General features: G+C 33.6%; 1 non-coding gene across 1 annotated transcript; it reads left to right on the forward strand.

Moving 5' to 3' along the window:
* The first annotated feature begins 8,769 nt into the window (after window positions 1-8,769).
* Window positions 8,770-8,842, forward strand: Trnar-ucu (transfer RNA arginine (anticodon UCU)). Its single transcript has one exon. It is a non-coding gene; the product is annotated as a tRNA-Arg (tRNA).
* The last annotated feature ends 900 nt before the right edge of the window (window positions 8,843-9,742 follow it).

The following is a 9,742-nucleotide window of genomic DNA, read 5'->3' on the forward strand; positions in this document are numbered from 1 at the left end:
AAAAAGTTACCTTCCCCGATAACTGGATGTGGCTATGGATATGGTCGAAGGGGTCGACCAAACCATAGATAACCATAGATGGATTGTATGAAAGTCGATATGGTAGGAAGGAATGTCACTTGTGAGATGACTGCAGATAAAATATAGAAAGAAGAGTATGAAAGAAATAAAATTGGGATAAGGGCAACAGGAGGGGGTAACGATAACTTATGACCAATTTAAAAAAAATGGATAATTATTTCCTGAGATTTGGGCAAACAAACAAAAAAACAAACTGTTAGCTTTATTATATTAGTACAGATTACATTACACTGCATGGCGCCAACCTATATCTGACTCATTAACTAAGGAATTCACTCACGTGGACCTGCTCAATGGCGGAAGAGTGATCAGACCAAACATATTAGAGACTTTTGTTTATCCCACACCTTAGTATTTGACGTTTTTCTGTTGCAGTACATTTATTTGAAGTCACAATAAAAATACGTTCTTAAATGTCATCATCATCCCGAGCCTTTTCCCAACTATGTATGTTGGGGTCGGCTTCCAGTCTAACCGGATTCAGCTGAGTACCAGTGCTTTACAAGGAGCGACTGCCCTATCTGACCTCCTCAACCCAGTTACCCAGGCCACCCAATACCCCTTGGTACGACCTGTTGTCAGACTTACTGGCTTCTGACTACCCGTAACGACTGCCAAGGATGTTTAATAACGTTCTTAAATGTATCCTCAATTAATTTAAAAACTAACTTTACTTCAATGTAGTTGTGGTTAGAAGTAGAGCCAGTTTTCCAAAAGAATTTGCTAGATGCTTTCCAAATTGATTAAAACACCTGTCGTTCAATTTAAATTATCCTACTCTAAATGTGAAAGTCAAATAGTGTAAATTTCATGGATTTCAGAATATCAATTTCTTCATGAATAAAAGAAACTAGTTTTCCCTTTCTCAATATCATTATATTTCTATCCACGTGTAACCTATTAAGATGATTGTATAACACTCATTTTATTGCAATGTTAAATGATCGATTAATACTATAACTAATCAATAATATAATAAATTGTGCAAATATGCACGACAAAAAATGCATTTTAAAGAAAACTCAAAATCTGTGTCAAAAACGGAAGTTGAACTTTAATCTATAAATAATGAGTCAGACATTACTTAATTTAATTAATGCGTTAATTACACTTTTGTGAGTGACAACCCTATTTCACTACATACAAAATGAAGTATAAATCGTTACAATACAATCTCATTCATGTACGAACACACACATTTACAAAACTTCGTCAACCAAACCATTATTGTTCCGACTATTAAGACGTTTATGTAGCATCCCTGAATACAAAACCTAATTAGATAATTTTAAATATGTGCCATATATTGACAATATGTATAAAAATATATACAGTCAAATTTCTATAGCGTAATATTTCATTACAAGAAAAAGGGAATTGAATGTAATAATAGTGTGAACACCAAATACCTCAGAAGAAAGATCACCTTAAGAAGAAAAGCGTCTTTTTAAAGGTAAAGAAAGGCCAAAACAACCGCTATAAAATTGATTTCCACAAGAAAATAAATACTGCAATTGAAATATAAGCTCATAAATCAATTAAACTCCCTGCGTAATAGGGCAGCAGCCCTATATTATCGCACAAGCGCGGGCGCACGACTACACACGTGAGTAGCAACGTGCGCGGCCCTCGTGCACGCGCATGCGCTCTCTCATCGATTATACATGGTGTAAGTAAACGAAAACACTAAACAGACAAAATTTCTATCCGAAAAAAACAACATTTCTAAGAAAAATCTGTTTTTCTTTAGGTATACGTTATGGAAATTGACAGTTTTCGCTGGTTTTGTAAATCAAATTTTTTGAATTTGATTTGTTTAAATGAATTTGTTTTAAATATCTTTACGAGTCACAGGATGTAATATGTCATTTATTTTGTTAGTTTCTATGGAGCTGTGTTATTTGAATTAAAGAAAAATACCGATTTCATTTCATTTAATAAAAACGGAAAGGGTTCCACCATGATAGTTGAAAGTAAAATTCTGATTTTGCATTTGAATTTTACCTTATAGTTTAGTAGTTTTGGCGCTAAAGTAAACTAACATATAGAGTTAATTTTCGCATCTCTAATAGATTAGAGCACTCGTACCCCTTCAATCAAATAAGGCAGATACATAAATCAGCACTTTCCGAACGTCAAAACAAAGGACATCCTAAGTTGTATATGTGATTTTGATGAGAAGAAGACGTGGCCTAACAAAGTCCCCAGCGAGCGACACGTATCTGTCTATTGTATCTTCGTATTAGGTGTCAAAAAAAAGCCTAGCCATAACGCTACCTATCAAAATATAACTCATGACATACAGACAACCTATACCCAGTTCGAGGGTGCCTTTGAGCCTAACCCATATTTCATTTCTATAGTGTAACACTGTGTAATACCGCCATTTTGTTCCCAGTCTTAGAAACTCGTGACAATGCGTCGAAACACATGGAGTAATCACGCATGGCTTGTGAATCCAAGTCCACGTGATTGCTGCCGACCTAACGATTGGTTCACGTTTTATAGCTTATGTAATGGTTTAGTTGGATAACCTTAAACTTTGAATGAGGATTTTATGGTGGGATTAACGTTTTGGTGTATTGGAATGGACAATAGCAGTGGATAAAGCCTATTTTATAGCCCTACCGTTGGCAAAGGCCTCTTCTCTTATATAGAATGTACTAGCTCAAGATAGATGTAAAATTATTTTTTTCTTTAGGTGTAAACCTGGGTAATGGAGTAGCAATCTATCTTTACTCATGTTATTAAGCTGAAAGTTTTTTATTTAGTTAACTACGACTAGACTCAGAAACTAATGGCCTGATTAAAAAAGCAATCAGTTTAACATAAGTTCGCTATTTAATGAAGAAAGCAACTGGTTGTCTTTTATCCGGATGAGTGACGTTACAAGGAACGCGATCGAAACCACGAACAAGAGTTAGTCTTTGTATACGATTTTATTATATTTCATTTATAATACTACTAGCTTTTGCCTGCGGTTTCACCCGCATCCCGTAGCCGGATGGTGACAAAAACTATAATCCTAAAACCTTTCCCGGTTCTAAGTTACCTCCCCTCTAATTTTCAGCCAAATCGGTCAAGCCGTTTTCATGTTATGTCGTGACAACGGAAAGCGGGTTTTATTTTTATATATATAGATACCTAGATGAGTTTTTTTTTTGCAATTACAAGAATTGACCCCGTGTTACCATCTCAATCAATATCTCAACGTGTGTTCACCGATTGATCAATCGTCTTGTAAAGTAAATTGCGCTGTATACACGTGACGTTGACGATGCAAGTGCATGTGCATCTAAATGGCAAGTTATATTTGTTGCGCAACTTATAACAAGTTTATTGAATGCTTATAATTATTTATTGTGTAGTATGTTATGTGTATTGTAATTTGTTATTTTGTTTTACTATAATGTAATGTTTTATTAGCTGGTATCACACCTTTGTCTAAATACAATTGAATAATAATGTCACATATTTGTATTTTGTTTAGACAGCGATGATTCGGGTGGCTCATCGCTCGTGTCTAGTTAATAGACAACGAACCTGTGACGGCGACGCGCGTTGTTCCACGCGCTCCTCAAAGAGATGTCAGCAACCCCAGCGGGGCCCAACAGGGCCAAGGCCTGCCGGGGCTGCGGGATTGTTCGAAAGAGTTACCGCGGCCCTGGTTCATAAAAGGCCTATGACGGAACACGACGGCTTTTAGTAAGAGTCTGACACTCCCTCACCGCTGCTAACGCACAGCGAGAGGGGTCATTTGATGATTTTTGACGTCGTTAAAAATAATAGCTAAAATAACCTCCCCCAGACTGCACTCTGTCCTGTCGACGTTTTTGGTCTTTAATGAACACTTACAAGAAAACCAATTGTATCTCGAGTAACTAATTTATATCGATATTAATGCAAAGCACATGACTATGTAATGACGTCACGCACTCATTGTAATCTCTGCTGTGGAAATTACAAGATCTGTATCTTGAACTAGTTAACGCAGTATTAACGTCATTGAATAAAAATAGTAAAGGACTTCGATAACATATGTATGTATAACGATGCAAAGGAGTACTTTCGTATGGTTTATTTAAAGCAACAGTACTTATATTATAGCTACTAAAAAAAAAAGCTAAAGTTTCTTTTTTTTATACGTGCTGAGAATTATATAATACAATCTATAACTTCGTACAATCGGCTCTTTACTAGTGTAAAAAGCCTGAAAAATAAAACTACCGTTATAATTAAAACCATCTCGTTATGTTAATTATTATATTTAATATATAGTAATCTTGGCATTTTCCCAACAATAATACAATGTATGTAAAAAAATAAGCAAAATTAATATTTTTTACGACCTATAGCAAAAACATGAGAAAAAGTGGAAACGTGATACAGTCACGTTTTGTTATTTAATAATCTTAGTGATAATTGAATTAGTACTTGCGTCATTTATACTAAGGTTATACAGTACTAAAACTAAGCTTGTCCCCTTTTAATGGAAATAAAATACGGAGCTAGGGCAGTTGAAAAGTAATTTATTAAAAAAAATCATTGGTGTTACAAAAACGCGGGATTAGCATTACAACTGACAGCTGTCACACAGACGGAACGTCAAGCATAGACAAACATAAACTGTAAGTAACCAAGAAGGATGGTCTTGTTCTATATACAAAACTTTCACACACTACCATGACTGGTTAAATAGTAGTAGGTCCTTATTCATCATCAATGGCCTTTTTCACTTTCCCAGGTATGTCTGAGCTACGGTTGGTCGGAATGGTTCGAAAGAGTTAATAAGGGTTAGTAAGAGTGGCCCAGGTACACAATCATATAGGTAAGTTGTTAATATTTGACCTCGAAAATAAGGAAATTCTGCCATAACACACTTTTAAGTTTTCTTGTAATAATTACATTATACATAACAACAGGAATGGTTAAATCCTTTGAATTTAACACTCTAACGACCTTCAAAAATTATTGTACAATCGCTGGCAAAGTTGTTCAAAGTTAATTTCATTATCCTACTATAAATTGGGAAAAATAAATTTTAAGTAGGTACTGAGCAGTCTATTTACTTTATTTCACGCAGATTGCTCACACTAACATGCATTCCAGTGCTAACACAAAAAGTAATCCAAGATACACACAAATATTTTTTGGCTTTCTATTAGGAACAGAACTTAATTCCCTCAAACAACAACTTAATACTTACCACTTCGTAATATACCTTTTTTTTTTTGTTTCAGCTGAGGAAAATGCCTGATGCATACACACGCCGCCGAGGGGAGACGGTGAGGTTATGTGGGGCTTGCACCCACTAAAAACCTCAGCTTTTGTGCCCACTTCTGCCTTTTAGAGGGAGGCCATGAGGACCGAAGACGACTTTCGTGACACTTCGTAATATACCTACCTCTAAGTAAGCATAGCCATTCTGTCTATGACTGTACTCCAGAAAATTCAATTCAGAATAATAGTTGGATATTTTCCTTTGGAAGTCAAAGAAAATATTTTAGTTTCCAGCCATTATACCAATAGTTTACGTACTATTGAAATACACCGGCGGCATAGTTACCGATAGTTCTGCAAGTTTCAAGGAAATCCTTGGGTCTGTTACTAACTTTATACCGCGACTGTACTTGTGAACTAGTTGGTTTATAAAAGTATATTCAAATATATTTTAGTGTGAAATAATACATAAGTATACAAACAAAATAATTATTTATATAACTTTTTTTAAATCTGAAAGATAATATATCGCTTACAATTTTACATAAGCTGCAATAATAGGTTTAATCTACACATGACAGACACATAAAAAGCATCTAAGGACCCTCTTTTATTTACCCAAAATTTTACCACAACCTGTCCAGCTTTACCAACAAACAAACCTACTATTTATAGAACTATTAGAACAATAAATTAATCTAGATTATTTCTCACGTGATTACAAATACGTCACCTAAATATACGGTTTCTCGAAAGTTCGTAGTAAATACGCGGCGTATTATGCTCAGAGTACGCAGCGTACTAAACAACTTATATTGTGGTTTTCACGTGTTATGTCTTGTTTGGGTTTCACCTACTTTGAAGTTGGGTTAGTTTCAAGTACTTTGGAATATTTCCTTGAAAGTTTTATTGAAAAACTTGTGTTTGATTTAATGTAGGTAAGTACTTGCATAAACACTTAGTGTAAACCTGTTTATAGAAAGTATTTGAAAAAGTCTTTCACTGTTAGAAAGCTACAGTATTCCCGAGTAACATAGGCTATAATTAATTCGGTTTCACAGAATAAAAGCAAACAAAGGGATTATTTGCTTAAATTGTTATCCAAAAAATATTAAGAAATTAATCCAACAAAATATATGTACGTTAAATAATTACAAATATTGAATTGGCTAAAGTTTCTATGTTACAGTGGTATTAATCTGAATTTCAGTAACAAATTAACGCAATCATTCTGAAAAAATAAATCAATATGTAGCAACTTATTGGTAATTTCTTATGTATGAAATATGTATTTCACTGCTTGCGCGTTAACGTGTAACAAACATACATATGCACTGGTTCCTCTTAATAATAAGTTTGAGTGCAGTTTTCTTTTGTTTTTATATTCTAGTAGCCCAAAAGTTCACCAAAACATTACCGTCCGTTTTGTTAAAACAACTGTTTTCTTTGAAATTTTACGGTGAAAGTTCTTAATTAGCAGTTGTTTTAAGAAAACTGACGTTTATACAGATAGTTTATTTGGGCCTAGCCATTAAGTAAATAAATAAATGTCTTTAAAAATGTCACATTGGTACTTGCTAGGTTTCGAACCTTCACATTTCTAACACGCAGGTTTTAACCTCTAAACCAACTAAAATATCAGCCTTCATAATCTCTTGTTTTTTCACCCAGTATATATAATTAACTATCATATCTATAATAGTTACGTAACATTGATTGCAATTACGTCAATACATGATTGTATTTCCGGCTTTTATTGACAAAATAATAACAGCGAGTGTTCCAAGTAAGGTCACGTGCAATCATATATTTACAATTCGCAATATAAGATAGGTTTCACAATGAATATACACATTGACAAAGTATATCTATATGGAAAACTATCTGTGTCCCACGGTTTCACTCGCGTCCCGGAACTTCTTCCCATACCCGGGTAAAATACTCGAGAATAGTCTAGCTTCCCAACAGTGAAAGAACTTTTCAAATTGGTTCAGTAGTTTCGGAGCTTTAGTTCGGTACGAACAAACATCAAATGGTTTCTTCTTGGTTATATTTTTTCATGTAACTGAAACAGATGGTACTCGAGAGACGGGAGATAGGCTTTTTTATTCGGATGTAGTACATAGTTTCCTAGCGAAACCTACTACGATATTATACTAGGCATAAGAAACTTTTATTAAACAATTCAAATTGTGTGAACCCAAAGGATGTTGCAAGTATACAAGCTTCTTTACGAAACATGTGATAATACATTCGACGCCTGAAACGTGAGTGTTTGTTACGCAAAACATTTTATATTGTACCCTATGTAACTCTCTATCCTTACTGATATTATAAATCCAAAGAAACTCAGCTCATGACTGTCTCGCTTTCACTCAAAACTACTGAAGAGGTTAAAATTAAATCTGATACACAGATAGTCTGGAGCCTGAAAAAGGATAACACTACTTTTTATTCGGGTACAGCAAGTAGTTCCCTTCGGACTTGGGTGAAACCGTGGAAAAGACCTAACTATACACATATCACAAGTAATAAAGCTAGTTTTGCCTGCATGCTGTAATATACCTGCAAATGTATTAGAATTTGTACCAGAAAAAATGATTTATGGCCTATCTGTGACCATACCAAAAGTCCCTTATTTTACTTTCATTTTTTATTTTATTTATTGCGATCAAGGAATCAAATCCAAAACCCTTCGCTCCCAATTATATAAACTAGTTCTCAATTCAATACATAGGTACAATTACTACAAACAACAGTTACCCAATCATTAGTAGACACCCTGTTTTATTACCGAACAAACATTGTATGTATGTTTGTGTGCACGTGACGTTAGAAACGTGAGTTAGTCGCGTGCTCATAATTTTATACTAGACAGTTCACGTTACTTGACAATCCGATTAGCCAATGGCGTTTCAGGATGAGTTGTGTAACTGTAGCATCTGTCTAGGCTTTTCATTGTGTTGGGTTTTTGGAGACCAGTCTTCAGGTAGACTTGATATTACGAGTATACTGGTGTTAGATCCTCAGTCATACATACATAGATACATTTCAAGGTAAACAATAAAACAAAATAATCTGATTATACTTACAAGTACCTATTATAAATGCGAAAGTGCATTTGTTTGTTTCTTAAGGTTTAACGCCAAAACATCTTAACCGAATTGAGATAAAACTCTGCATGGAGATAGATGATCCTAGAGAAAGAGATTAGGTATCTACTTATTCTGGTTATGTGGTATGTGACGTAGTTCTTTGTGCACGTGGCTATTTATGTCTTTAAGCTGTATTTATAGCTATACTTTTTCAGTTGAATGTTTACTTCATTGAGGCTTTATACTTAGATATAAGCATAAGCTAAGTCATAAAACCCGGTTTAATAGTATTCCATAGTATACAAATAATAATAAGAAAAAAACTGTACTCTTTCTACACTAGCAAAGTTAAGAATAGTGGGATGAATCATCTGTCCCTGTGGCGCAGAGGATAGCGCGTTGGACTTCTAATCCAAAGGTCGTGGGTTCGATCCCCACCAGGGATGACACACAATTTTTAGTTAGGTTCGGGTATTTCGAAAAACTGTATTCTGCACTGTTATGGGTTTTTGATCGATAAGAATATTAATTAAAAAAACTAAAAAACACGCTTTTTATAGAAAAACGAACTAAAAAATAGGAAATAAATTTTAATGAATTTAAATTAAGAAAACAGTGTTAAAAATTTCAATGAATATAAATTAATAATAGTGTGAAAAAAATATTTAAAAAAAAGCGTGGGGTGCATGGTGTCAATAGTTATAAATATTTTATTGACAGATATGAGTACAGTGATTTTCATTTCGATAATATCTTAAAAAGCACCCCACGCTTTTTTTAAATATTTTTTGTATTCACACTATTATTAATTTATATTCATTGAAATTTTAACACTGTTTTCTTAATTTAAATTCATTAAAATTTATTTCCTATTTTTTAGTTCGTTTTTCTATAAAAAGCGTGTTTTTAGTTTTTAAACTATTATTTATTTTCTACTTTTTAGTTTGTTTTCAAACTATTATTTGTTTTGTAGAATTAAAATTCTCTTTAGTATACAAAAAATTGTCAATATTAGAGAAAACGGCTAAAGATAATTATTGGAAATAAAAATTAACATCGACTGTAGAGAAAAATTCTAGAAAATTTTAATTAATTTTCTTACCTTATCGACTATAGATGAAAATTATATAAATTAACAAAGATCATATTTTGCAAATTGAAAAGCCTAGAAGTCGGTGTCTAATGGATGTTACTAAGTTAATTTTGCCACCGACTTCTAGGCCGATGCAACTAAAATTAGTTTTTTTTTTGCTTTTTAGTGTTTTGGGAACTCGGTTTAATTTTTTTGTAAAAAGGTTATTTATTTAAAGCTTTTCAGTGATACGAATAGTTGTCACTATCCATAC

Source organism: Helicoverpa armigera, chromosome 26 (genome assembly GCF_030705265.1).
Source record: "Helicoverpa armigera isolate CAAS_96S chromosome 26, ASM3070526v1, whole genome shotgun sequence".
Classification (NCBI taxonomy): Eukaryota; Metazoa; Arthropoda; class Insecta; order Lepidoptera; family Noctuidae; genus Helicoverpa; species Helicoverpa armigera.